The 13,385-nt window shown below is 36.1% G+C and overlaps 1 pseudogene across 1 annotated transcript; it reads left to right on the forward strand.

The window, feature by feature from the left end:
* The first annotated feature begins 2,614 nt into the window (after nt 1–2,614).
* On the forward strand, nt 2,615–9,659 carry LOC149140780 (scarecrow-like protein 21 pseudogene; annotated as a pseudogene). The gene is made up of 2 exons (XR_016264852.1): nt 2,615–3,349; nt 6,981–9,659. The product of XR_016264852.1 is annotated as a scarecrow-like protein 21 pseudogene (transcript).
* The last annotated feature ends 3,726 nt before the right edge of the window (nt 9,660–13,385 follow it).

Genomic DNA, 13,385 nt, shown 5'->3' on the forward strand with positions numbered 1-13,385 from the left:
TGCCAATATACTAAAATAATCTTTATTTTCATGCTCTCTAAATTATTTAGTTTTAAATATCAATATGTCATATCATTATTTTTACATAATTCTAAATTTGTCTCTTATGTTTAAAATTTTATTTCACATTATTACCTTCTTCCATTAACTTTATTAGTTGAATTTGTGATTATTAAAAAAAAAACATTTTATTTTTTTACAATTCAATTTTCCATGCCTCATAAACATAACTATTAACAATCTTAATACAAGGTTTGAATGTTGAGAATCTTCCCTTGTTCACTATCACTGTTCCATTATGTATTCCACTATGTAGTAGCTCCATCTTAACTATGTAGTAATTATGGTATAAGAAAAATCTAACAATGGATTTTGTTCATTTATGGAGGAAGTAGAAATTTCTCCTAAATAGACTAGTCCTAGTGAGTGGAGATGCTTCTCCTTGGGTGAAGGAAAGGACAAGGAATATACTCAACTAACGGAGGAAGTAGAAATTTCTCCTAAATAGACTAGTCCTAGTGAGTGGAGATGCTTCTCCTTGGGTGAAGGAAAGGACAAGGAATATACTCAACTAACGTCATAGATTACTCAAATTTTACCAAAGAGTCACTTCCTCATTATGATGAGTACACTTATCCATATAATCTCTTTGAATTATCTCAAAGGTTAAGTCTCTTATAACCTTCCATTTTGATTGTGGGTTAACTCTTATAATTTTATTATCCTTTTAAGTAGTTGAGAGTGTTTTCTCACCAACTTGGAATTGATAAAGACAATCACATACATCTTAATCAAATATATATAATCAAATATAATATCAATCACATACATCTTAATCAAATATATATAGTCAAATATATATAATAGGAAAGTCAAAATAAAACAAACTTTCCATTTTCTTTTATTTAATTTATTATAAAATTTGCCACATATATGATTATACATTTAAAAATCCTTACATTTATTGATTTATTGTGAAATGTGTTATAAAACACATTACTATCTAATTCCTCTTAAATTGGAAAAGATACTCATTATCTTTTACAAAATCAATTCACATCAAATCTAATATATTATATAACACTTAAGATTATCTTTAATGTACTACGTTAATAACTTCCAAACTTAAACACATTGCCATCTAATTCTTTTTAAATTGAAAGGATACACACTATCTTTCACAAAATTAATTAGCATCAAATCTAATATATAATATAACAATTAAACCCACTAGATCACAGGTTCAAATCTCACGGGGAGCCACTTTTGCCAGGGGTTGAGGATGGGAGTCACTTTTGGCAGAATTTTACGATAACATTCACTGGTAATGGGAAGCCACTTTTGGGAGAATTAAACTGAGGGGTTGAGGCTGGGAGTCACCTTTGGCAAAATTTCACGATAACACCTGTAACATTCTATTGACAGGCAGATTGTTCCAATATAGCTTCACCCAACAATCTGTCCAATATAGCTTCACCCCAGATTGTTCCAATATAGCTTCACCCAACAATCTGTCCAATATAGCTTCACCCCAAGAATCCTAGTGATAACATCCCACTGGTGGGTTCTATATAACTTCACTTAGCAATCCTAGTGATAACATCCCACTGTTAAAAAGTTCTATACAAAATATAAAATTACCCTTATATGTAATCAAAATTATTATAAATATGTGTTAAACTCAATCTTATGATAAAATTTTGGATTTTTCTCCTTGTTAATTATTTTTTACCAATTTTTAAGATATAAATATTATCCATTACTTTTTTACTGGTCTTTTATATATAAATATTTTCAATTATTTTAAATATTTTTTTCATTTTTTTTCCGATCTTTTGGATATAAATATTTTCAATTATTTTAAATATTTTTAATTTATATTTTTCTATCTTTTTACCAAATCTTTGGGATATAAATATTTTAATTTATTTTTGTAGATATAAATATTTCAATTATTTTAAATATTTTAAATTTGTTTTTTTCCCTCTTATTTATTATATTTGATTACTTGCTGTTATTGTTATTAATATTAAATTAAATATTTATTATTATCATCATTATAAAATTAAATATTTTTGTATGGTGTAATCCTAGCCACTTGTGTGGACCTTCTTTTTCTAGATATCATTATTAAATTAAATATAGTACAACAAAAGATGTAAAGATATTTAACTTCATTGTTTTTGATTGGCGTTAATAATTTTAATAAAACCATGTGCTTGGAGGCAATACGAATAGTCAAATTTGGAAGCTCGCATGTGAAATGTCACATCAAACGCGTAACATGATGTGCTTTTTAATTTATAAATTTACTTTATATAATAATAAAGAAAAGCACCATAGTGAACCAAAAAAATTAAAAAAATAAAAATAAAAATCCACCTGGATTTGCACCCAGTTTTGTTTACCACAGATGCCACCTGGCAATGGTGTATAAACCCTGGTTAATTAAGCGCGAGTCATTATCTCACCAAACTAACCATACCATGTGGATAACATTTATTTGTTATTTTCATTAAATAATTTATCAACTGGGAGGACGTGAGGAAGAATTTTGTTCCGTACATTCAACGAGAATATGCGAAGGAGTTTTCTGCAAATCTGAAGGTGTAGCACATGTGCATCGTCAAATTGTTGGAGATCCAGTCAAGGGTTTATTATTTCTTTCTCCAATTCTGGAGAAGAAAAGGAAATGACGCGGTCAAATGGACACTTGGGAGGTACACGGTGCAGAACAGTTAAAGGTTTAAAGTTTAAATTTTTATGAGAGTTAAGTGGACAGGGGTTCCAGAGAATTAAAACTTACTTTAATCCGAGATTAAATGGCCTTTGAAGTTATTTGGGGTCTGTGGATGAAAATTCTAGATGATTTCAAAGATTCTGAAACCAGAATTAGGGTACGAATTTCTTTCACCAAACCACAGACCATGGAAAACCGGATTTACCGACGAACAATTTCTACGAGAGGGTTTGGTGACGCGGGGGCAAACCCACCGAACCGTGAAGACCCGAGTCCATAGATTCTACTATTTTTTTTTAATCGTCATTCTAGACGTAACGGCGTTAGAGCGCCAAAATCCTGGCCAGCAGAGCCGCCGGCAAAACCGCGTGCCGGACACTTTGGTCGTGGCCTGCTGTGCCCGGGGCCCAGTCCTTACCTGCGGTGCCGGTAAGACCCGGCTGCCTTTGAGTCAGCTGCCTATATATCCGCGTTTTGCTTTGCTTTACGTTACTGATTTACAGAATTGGCATCAGAGGCATTTCTTTGGAGTAGAGCTTTGGTGGGGTGGAACCTGGAACTATATAAAGGAAAAGGGCCGAGGGTGACCTCCAGAGCGATTTTATCTAGGTGTGTATTCGATTTCATTTGGGAATTTGATTAATTTATTTTTTAGTTTTAAGGTCTGGTAGTGAAAGGAATATGGGATCGATACTTCGTTGTATTCTGCTTCTAATGAGTTCCTTTTGTGTTTATTTGGTGTAGAATTCTTTAGTCTGCATCCATTTAGCCTCTTGGTTTGTGCTTTTTTCATTGTTATTAGAATCAAATTTCGATCTCTTGCAGTATTCAGGTACAGGATTTTGCCAAACCGACTCTGGGTAGTAGTCTGTCTTTTTTTCTAGAACGAAAATCACACTGCTCCCCCTTTTTTTAACTGAAGGTTACTCAATCTGTAGCTCTCTTTTCCATTTTCATTTTGTTTTGAATGATCATGATTTAGAAAAGATGTGTTCCTGATATGCTTGTAACTTTTGCCTCCAGATGTTGGAATAGACTTACGAGGGTTTTCCCTCCTTAATTACTGAACCTCCGTAGTTTTTTACTTAAACACTGCTATGTAAATCCCTCTATTAAGTTCCTGCCTTTGGGTGTTGTCACTTAATCCGTTGCTTTGCACCCTTCTGTCTTGGGCCATTCACTAAGGTTTATTGTTTCCAGAGTTATAAACAAGTGCTTGTGGCTGTGACACAAGTGTCAGGTGTTTTGTGCATAAGAGCACAAGCTTCTGCTGCAGGCCATAGAAACAGGACTAAATATGCGACAAAATGCACTTTTTTGGCATCCCTTCACCGGGATCCAGTGAAAATCTACTACGAATCACCTGGAATCCGCCCGAAACACAGCCTGGCGAGGCCATAAATTGATCGCAGACGCCAAAACTCCACATGGCAGGTAGAAGTGTAAAAAGATGGGGTGTTGTTTGACAGTTTTGTAATCTTCTACCAGATTCCAGCAGGAAACACAGCGGAAAAGGTTGCCGGAACAGTGCTTTTTGTTGCAGTTCTATCCTATTTTTGGTGGATATGTTAAGTGGATCATCCGTTGATGGCATTTCGTCCGTGTAAGCAGGCTGCTTGTGGTTACCGCGCTTTCCCCCAAAAAATTCCTATTATGGGTATTATTGGTTCATATACCTGATTTAAGGGTTGTGCAGTAGATTTCTTTAACACGTATTTGTCTTGGCAATTCTTTTAATGTCATTTACAATTTCCATCTAAGAGTTAGAACTCCTTCACAGAAATTCTCAATGGTTTTAGTCCATTTCTCAGCCAATTGCTTATTTATTATGACATTTGGCCACTATCCGTTGCAAGCCATAAAGAGTAGTAGGAAACAACGGTCTAGGTTGTGTACTGCCCACGCAATTGATTTGTCATGGCTCAAATCTCCATTTGCGGGACTGCGTTTCTTGCTGTCAAATTGCTTTGTCACAGAAGGGGACTATCTGTTCTTCTGGAAGGTTGTTCGTAAAGGACAACTCTCAGACTCAGGAACCACTGTAATGCCTACGATTTTTCCACTTTTTCTTCGCAAAGGGCAGCATTGAGTAGTAGAGTCTGATTACTGGATTGGACCTATTAAAGTGAACACCGAGAAGTCTTTTAAGGTCTCTAATTTTAAGGCCCCTAATTAATAGGGAAGATTACAATCTAGCCATCTTTTCGTTTTGTGAAAATTGTAAACTTTATATGAACAAGCAGCTTTGTTCCAAAAACGACTAGGGTCTGCTTATTTTCCTTATCCCATCTTTCTGAGCTTCAGATTTAGGTTGGTTTGTCACTGAAGGTCTAATATTAGAATCACTTGAAACAACCATTGTCGAAGATATGTCCTTAAGCTTGCGATGCATTAAAAGGGGTTGAAACAATACGGTTTCAATTTTTAATCAAATCCACAAATTAAATACAAAAAGTTAACAAGTGCAGTTATTAGTTAAAAGAAGGGACTTTAGATGCACCTCTTCTTGTCAAGAGGAGAGGAAGAAGACATCACTGGGAAGTTTAGGGGCTTGCCCCTCTTTACATACCAGACTCTGTAATGAACAGTTTCATGATATTATTTCATCCTTTTGAGACACCTATTTTACTACCTTCTGCATGCCATTTGGATCTTACACTCACTCGATCGATTCTGCCTTTAAGTTGTCCAACCGTCCACCCTATTTTTCTAAGTCAACCTGAAGTTTTTCCGTAGTACTATCCTCGTTACTTTGAAGATTTATCAGCTCATGAATGTTTGCTGCCGTCCTGATAGAATTTTGGTAACTCATTTAGGGATCTGTTCAGGATTTCTATTACACGGTTCTCCATTCCTCTGCCGGGATAAGTACAATCATCTTTCTGGACCTAGTACTTCAAGATCATCTATGGCAATCGATGTCGCAGGGTGTACCATTCTCTGCTTGACAGCCCTTATACTTCTGGAAGGCCCGCTTAAAAGTCTTTTAGAGGGTTTACGATCTCAACCTTTCTCCTTCGCATAAATTTCTTGTATATCACTGTTTCAGCGCTCTTTCTATTGACCACTTATTTTCCGCGCGGGATAAGGGGCGTTTATTTCTCCCCCGCCAGACTACACATCCGGCAAGAGTCTTGGAGGAATTAGCCTGTGAAAATTTACCCTAACCACAAATTACAAGATCGCCCGCCACAAACTGTACCGTAATTTTAGAATATAATCGTGTCTGTCAATCTACCAAAATGACTGAAATCACCATAGAGCGACAAAAATAAGTGATTCAATAATCACGAGGTTGCCGGATTCAGAGGCAAAATCGAATCCGAGGAACACAGGTTTAAATTCGAACCGAGGAAGACTAAACCTGTAACAGAAGGTACTTCCCCAGCACCCCGTAGTACAAATACGGTGAGTTAAATCTTGTTTGAATAAGCTGGAATCCCGCTGAAGCACAGCATGGTGCGACAATTGATCGATCCGCAGACATCAAAACCCTCTAGAATAGGCATAACTGTGAACAAATCTTGTATTGAATTTGAATATATAATATATGTCGAAATTCTAGCAATTGAACGCACTCATTTAGGTCCTGTCATTCCAAATTCGAATGTTCTAAGCTGACCCCTTTAGTAGCCTTGTTATCTGCAGAAGTAAAGAATCTTCTTCTGGATGAATAAAATAAATGTTCTGAAGGGATGCAGTCAAACTCCTAGTCTCCTATCCTCATCAACGAGATCATGCCACTGAATTCTTGGGTTCATTGATCTTTATATTTTTCTTGCTAGCAATGAATCCTCAATTACAGTCAGTCTCTTGATTTGCATGTATTTAGAGAGCTGGAGACACCTGGAGTAAAGGCATTAACTCCGTTATTTTCCATGCCAGAAGAATGCCTATAGAATAAGGGAGATTCACGTCATTCGTTTTTTCTATATCGACAGGAACGGTATGCATTAGATTAGTAGTTATTATAGCAATAAATAAAAGGTGCATTGTCATTTAGAGGGAAAACATGCCGTAGTTAACATGAATGCATAGTTTTAAGGGTTGCTTGACCCATTAAAATTTAAAAATTTATGCATGTGTATTTAAATTTATTTGATTGATGTTTTTGAGGAGGTTTGAGTTGCAGTTTACGACAAATTTAATTTAGAAAATTGCTTTTGTTATAAATGTTCAAAGTTCAAACAGTGCAACATAAAGAACATCGGATAGGTGACTTATTTCCTGCTTTTTGCAGATTATGGCGAAAAGCTAATGATGTAGATGTTTGCAAGCAGTCCTCACAGCATTTCAAAGAAATACAGTGGTTAATAACCAAGCAGGTAGAAAATCTTAGCTGGGTATCGTGATTTGATCCTAGAGATCTTTCAGGAAGCAATGTCCTTAGCATCTCCATGCCAGGAATCGATGAGGGGAGATGACAACAGTTATCAGACTAGTTCTTGGTATCGTGGAAACCTCCCAGGTGTTCCCGAAATCTCCAAAAACATGGGGATGCAGTACATGCCTGGAGGAATCGGTCTGAATCTCCAACGTGGTTGGGGAAATTCCTTCAGATCTTGTTCAACAAATTTAAGCCCAAAACAGAATGGCAACTTTGCTATTGATCACACATCTACGACTGGTGAGGGTAGTGCTGGAACCCTGAAGATGATTGATCAGAGGTCTCCAATTTCTCCCCTTTCTCCTCAAGGGATTGGATCTGACGGTTTGCCTCAAACCAGTCAGAGTCAAAGACTTTATTCCAGTGACAGAAACCAAATGCATGATGATCTAATCCACAGTTCTTCACACAATCATGGTTCTTTTAAAGATCAAGTATACATTCATGAAAGTTTTCCATGTAACAATGAACTTTCACGCGAGAGCTCTATATGTATTCAATCTTCTGGTGGAAGTCCTTTGTCTTCACAGCACACAATCCTATTCTTCTGATTCTAGATATTTCCCTTCAGCAGAGGATGCAGCCGACCTAGTCGGAAATGCTTACAGTGGCAATGGGCAGCCAGCGAATTTGAAGAGTTTAGAGGAAATAAAAACAGCACTGTTGGGACCTGATGGCGACGATCCTGTAGATATGGACTATGCCTATGGGGATCATACACTTAATTCTAATTCAGAATGGAGTTTGGAGGCGTTGAGTGACTTAAACGATTTTCTTGACCAAACCTCCAACCCTGGTTACTCCCAAATAAATAATGCAGATAGCTCCAGGGTCCCAGATAACTTGCAGCAGCTAACAAATCACGGGGATCGAAATGTTAAAGAAGAAACAGTGAATGAAGTTAACTTGAAAATTGAACACTTCTCAACCAGCAGTTCTGATGAGGAACAACCGGAGATCGAAGAGTTGGAGATTCCCCAGGGTGATGTAAAATCTTTGCTTATTGAATGTGCTAAAGCTATTGCAGATGGTCGTAATGCAGATAATTTGATTGCAGGGCTGAGACAAGTTGTAGATATATTTGGGGATCCATTGCATAGGTTAGCTGCATATATGGTAGAAGGTCTTGTAGCAAGGTTGCATTTCTCAGGAGGACATATTTACAAAACCCTAAAATGCAAGGAGCCTACCAGTTCCGAACTCCTTTCTTACATGCATATTCTATATGAAGTTTGTCCTTATTTCAAATTTGGGTATGTAGCTGCAAATGGTGCCATCGCGGAAGCATTTAAAGACAAAGACAGGGTGCACATTATTGATTTTCAGATCGCTCAAGGTAGCCAGTGGGTAACATTAATTCAAGCATTTGCAGCAAGACAAGGTGGTTCGCCTCATGTTCGCATCACAGGTGTGGATGATCCTCAATCAGAGTATGCTCGAGGTCAAGGATTAAATTTAGTTGGCGAAAGATTATCAAAGCTTGCAGAAAGCTACCAAGTTCCTTTCGAATTTCATGGTTTGTCTGTTTTTGGGTCTGACGTTCATGCTGACATGCTTGAGATTCGCCCCGGGGAAGCTTTGGCTGTAAATTTTCCTTTGCAGCTCCATCATATGCCTGATGAGAGTGTGAATACAAGTAATCATCGAGATCGGCTTTTAAGAATGGTCAAAAGCTTGTCTCCAAATGTGGTAACGTTGGTGGAGCAAGAAGCCAACACTAATACTGCACCTTTCTTACCCAGGTTCATGGAGACTTTGAGTTATTACACTGCTATGTTTGAATCTTTGGATGTAACTCTGCCAAGGGATAGCAAAGAGCGTGTCAGCGTGGAGCAGCACTGCCTAGCACGTGATATAGTGAATGTTATTGCCTGCGAAGGTGATGAAAGAGTAGAGAGGCATGAGCTTTTTGGTAAGTGGAGGTCTCGTCTGACTATGGCTGGCTTTAAATCTTACCCGCTGAGTGCACATGTTAACTCCACTATCAAGGTTGTCTTGAACTCCTATAATGAAAATTACAGACTGATAGAAAAGGATGAAGCTCTTTATCTGGGCTGGTTAGACAGGGACTTGATCGTGGCTTCGGCATGGAAGTAACAATGTGTTAACATAGCCTCTCTCAATGAAGGAAAGCATTTGATTGTGATTTGGGCCCAACTTATTAGAAACATTTAGCAGTACATGTCCAATTTCATCGATAGGACTTGTATGAATGGCGAGAGTATCTTATCCACAAGGTTATCGAGGTTGTTAGAGCTAAATTCAAGAGCCGAAAACAAGGGTATTCCCATTTGTATTTGGGAATGACCAGAACTGAAGGGCAAAGGACTGGGAACTTCCCTTGTTTATTTTGAGTTGTCTTTGCTTCTGGCTTTAATGGACACGATTTTGTTAATAATTAATTGTTTCACTTTGAGAATCTGTCTTAAATATGTGTCCGAGGACACAGATTCCCTAACTAAATTTAGATCTCAAACAACAATATTGTTGGTGTATAGAAAATGTTATTATTTCAACATCCTTGTTATTTCAGTCATGAACTAATGGGTTACCTGATTAGCATCTCTGTATTCAACTTATCAAAGTTCCAGTTTGTGGCAACAGTTAAAACTTTAGTCACGGCATTCGGCACGTTTGAAAAAATTGATATTGGCCGAATCTCTAGCACTGGGCAGTAAATTTGTGAGATCGTCCATGCCACGATTCGAATCTGCCGGGCAAGTTAATTTAATAAAATTCGTTAAATATTTATTTTTGTTAGACTTAAAGACACAAAGGCATTTAAACTGTGAAGTATTCTCCTTAACTTGTTAAAATGCTCATCTTAAACTGTGAAGTATTCTCGAAAATTCGTTATTGGAGAATACTTCACAGTTATCTGAGAGTAAATTCGTCAAATACTTTTTTGTGATTTGAAGACACAAATGTATTTAAACTTGAAGTATTCTCCGATAACTTGTTAAAAAGCTCAGCTTAAACTGTGAAGTATTCTCCGATAAATGTGAAGTATTAAACCATTATTACGTGATATCTTGAATCCTTTATTTAAATATTGCCCCAGATTGCCTTCCATACACTATTGAATTTGAAGCCGGGTGTAAAATGCATAACGAACATAAAGAAATAACTTCTGTTGGTCCTTCCTGCATTCGTATCAATGTACAATTTCTTTCTATCCATCTGTCGTAGAATCTTTATGGCTATCGCTTCTGTATCAAACCGGAAATATGTTCTTGGACTACATGTCTACAAGCATAAAATGAGCACTTTGCTTGGGCTTCCAGTTCTACAGTATTTTTGAAAGAACAATTATTAATCCTATTATTTTTTTATTTTCATCTCCACCATGTTATTTCTTGTTATTTCATCGATAGGAGAGAGTTTCTTATCCACAAGGTTTGCTTGGAAGTTAGTAACGAAAAACATTTGGAGGACATTGTGAATCAGACAGGAAATGTTTCGTAGCAATGGTAATAATCGTAGAATGGTTTTGCAGTGGGATGCAGTGTTACAAATGCACGTTATTGGCTATTTTAGCGATCTTTCAGGTTCTCTAATTGGTTACCCACTTCTGAGCAACTTGTCTAATTAAGAATTTCAAGTCAATTCAGCGCTTTTCCCTGTAAGTCAATTCATTAGATGGTTTTCTCTATAAATGACTTTCCCTGAACGTCATCTTCTATCTGTTTTGCTAATAGGGCTGATCTAGTCAAAGTCGGTGTTTTTCCCAACGTTGGGACGCTAGTTAAATTCCATTGGAGTCAGATAACAAGTGCACAATATCAAAACAGTCACAATATTGGTGGTAAAGATATCACCAAAACAATCACATCTTTCAGGTTCTGTAATTGATTACCCACATCTGAGCAATTCGTTATATTAGGAATTTAAATCCAATTAAATGTTTTTACTCAATCCATTAGATTATTTTCTCGAATGAGGACTTTTCCCTGTTATTTCCCATGTTTGTGCCTTGAATTTCGTCTTCTATCTGTTGTTGTAGAAGTGTCGATATAGTGAATTGAGTGTTTTTCCCAACTCTGGGACACTAGTTAAATTCCTTTGGAATCAGATAATAAGTGCATAACATCAAAATAGTCAATCTCATGGGCAGACGAATCTTTTCCAAGTGATTGGATTATTCCACTTACCTATGAAGCTTGTGCCTGTTATGGTTTCCTCTATCCAGCTTTATATCTAGTGACTTCCCTACTGTAAATATTGCAGTGGCAAGGCTACTTCCAGAGTGCACAACGAATAATATCACAATTAGTGTATAATGGAAAATCCACCCGCGCATAAGAAGTATATACTTTATGGCATACAATCATTTACATTTATAACATCTATCAAGATGCAATCATTACATTTATTAAAGGCATCAAAATGGCTTCTGGTAATTAAAAAATACGCTACGATATTTTTGGTAAATGTGAACCAATCACACCATTAAACACTAAACCTGGTCATTAAAAGTATACACTTTATGGCATACAATCATTACATTTTTACATCTTATCAACATGGGTTCTGGCCATTAAAAAAACATCAGAGAAATGGCGTTTAGCCATTACAAAGATAGTCTTATGCTGTTGACTCTTTCAATCAGATCAACAATAAAACATCAAAGACTGTTTGCACTAAACCCTCTCGGCAATTAACAGTATTTCGAGTAAACATGAACTAATCACATTATTTAACACTAAACCCTCTCGGCAATTAAAAGTATAGACTTTATTGCATGCAATCAATTACATTTATTACATCACTTCTGGCTATTAAAAATATCAGAGAAATGTTGTTTAGCCATTACAAAGATAGTCTTAAGCTGTTGACTCTCTTTTAATCAGATCAACAATAAAACATCAAAGACTGTTTGCAGACACTAACAGTATTTCTAGTAAATATGAACTAATCACATTATTTAACACTAAGCCCTCTCGGCATGCAATCTATTACATCGCTTCTTCTGGCTATTAAAAATATCAGAGAAATGTTGTTTAGCAACTACCAAAAAGTGTAGTTTAATTGTTGTTGTTTAGCAACTACCAAAAAGTGTAGTTTAATTGTTTTACTTTTGTTGTATTTTGGACGGGAAGCGTAGTTTAATTGTTTTACTTTTGTTGTATTTTGGGACGGGTTTTGATCAACTTTGGGCAATCTAAATTTCCTTGAAATTTGTTGAAATTGCAAGTTTGAGCTAAACATCACAGAATACCAAGGCCTAGTGAAACTGTTTTACCTTTGTTCTTTTCAAAGTATATTGTTAGTCTAATTTGGGCCTAGTTAACTGTTTTACCTTTTGTTCTTTTTAAAGTATTTTGTTAGTTTAATTTTGCTCAAAATGTAAAGGTTTAATAGAATTGCAAGTTTCAATTGTGTAGTTTGTATAATCCAATTGTTTCATGGCTTTCTAAGGAGTGTAAACAATAAATTATAATTTTGAATTTAAACAATAAATTATAATTTTGAATTCAAAAATGCATTTTAAACAATGAATTATAATTTTGAGAAACATTATATTATCTAATTTTTACCAAACATAACCAAAACATATAACAGTTACACTGATTAAAAATAAGAGTGAACGTCTTGTCAAGGCTTGTCCAATGTTGTTTGGTAGAACTCACATCTCCGGTAATCTGGATTAAAAGATCATTCAAAGTCAGTGAATGCCAAAAACCTCGTGTTCAATCGATTTGTGTGGGGTTTAGTCCACCAAGTCACATGTTCAAATCTCATGGGGAGTGGTTGAGGATGAGAGCCATCTTTGTGGGAATTAAACTATTCCAATGGGCTTCCAAGTTCGGTCTTCCAAGTTCCAGTTTCACACAATCCTAGTCATACCTCCCATTGGTGGGCAAATTGTTCTTCCATCCAATTTTGGTGTTGGCCTTGGCCTAGGCTTAGCCTAGTTTGGGAAAAAAAACCTATCTATTATAATCTTAGATTTTCCAAAAGCAACCAATCACCATTCATTTCCTATTGGCTTGTTTAGTCTTAGAAGTTACCCCATCAAGACGTTCTTCCAATGACAAATAACTTAATCCTTGTTACAAGCCTTGTTAAGACTAAGTAATCAATGTCCATATCCAATTGTGAGAAATTAAGAGTAAGTCACTTTAAATTATGAAGTATTCTCCCAAATCCACAAGATCAACCTTTGTAGATGGATCTTGTATATGATTCATCGATTTGATAACTAAGCCAACATAGATTCATTTTAGCTCCGGATTTATCAAGAGCCCAGAGGGATCA

The sequence above is a fragment of the Pinus tabuliformis genome, chromosome X (assembly GCF_031772625.1).
Source record: "Pinus tabuliformis cultivar Carrire ecotype Pingquan chromosome X, CPIR1, whole genome shotgun sequence".
Taxonomy (NCBI): Eukaryota; Viridiplantae; Streptophyta; class Pinopsida; order Pinales; family Pinaceae; genus Pinus; species Pinus tabuliformis.